The sequence below is a fragment of the Brassica oleracea genome, chromosome C2, assembly GCF_000695525.1.
Source record: "Brassica oleracea var. oleracea cultivar TO1000 chromosome C2, BOL, whole genome shotgun sequence".
NCBI lineage: Eukaryota > Viridiplantae > Streptophyta > Magnoliopsida > Brassicales > Brassicaceae > Brassica > Brassica oleracea.
The window spans coordinates 39,283,853-39,284,767 of record NC_027749.1 but is presented as its reverse complement, the minus strand read 5'-3'; positions in this window follow the sequence as shown (position 1 = coordinate 39,284,767).

Here is a 915-nt window from a genome sequence, read left to right as displayed (position 1 = left end):
ATAAACGGAGGTTTAAGTTTCTTATTGGGCCTTCACGGGATTAAAATGTACGGTTTCTTTAGTTAAACCCAATGAGGATCCTAAATATCTTCCAACTAAAAGTCATTATGAATGTTCAGAACGACGATGACGAGGCTATGTTAAGGCATCAAGTGTTTCTTTGTGAACATGGTTTAATGAATAATGAAAATCCCGTCAACCTTTCTGTGACACCCGTCACCTCCTATATGGAGGACAGCGTGTCACCCCCGACGCGTCATCATACAACAATGTGATACCCGTCTCCCTGACACTAAGGACGACGGGCCACCAACAATATCCCGTAATATAAAAGCCCATAAACCCGACAACTCTCACCCATGCCCAAATAAAATCCGAAAGACAAGTCCAATAGCACCAAGTCCGTCCAAATATCACATACTTGTTTGTCTCACCTGAAAAGGGGAAGAGTGAGGGGTGAGCGACAGGGGAATCGCTCAGTGAGGTATGGGATGCCACCCCGAAGTCCATGGACCCGGACATAGCACTCCGAATAAATATAATTTAATTATAATGCATGTCAAACACAGTACCTAAAGTACCCAAACAACAAACAATGGTCCTAGCGAGGTGCACACTCGCCGCCCACTAACAGGCCAAAACACTACCGAAAAGGTGCTCGGTTCATACACACACCGAAAAAGTGCTCGGTAACACACGCCCGTAGACGATTTATCGACACTTCCAGTCTACGGCTCAACCGGTCGACTAAAGTTGGCCGTGACCTCCATACAATCCGGCATACAGCAGTCCGACTCTGTATCCGTCTCCAAACAAAAACAATCCTAGCTAAGAATTTACATTAAGTGAAACAATCAATGCTGAATCCTCTAACCCCCTAGATCCGGTTTATGCAAAGAACCTAAAACTAAACAA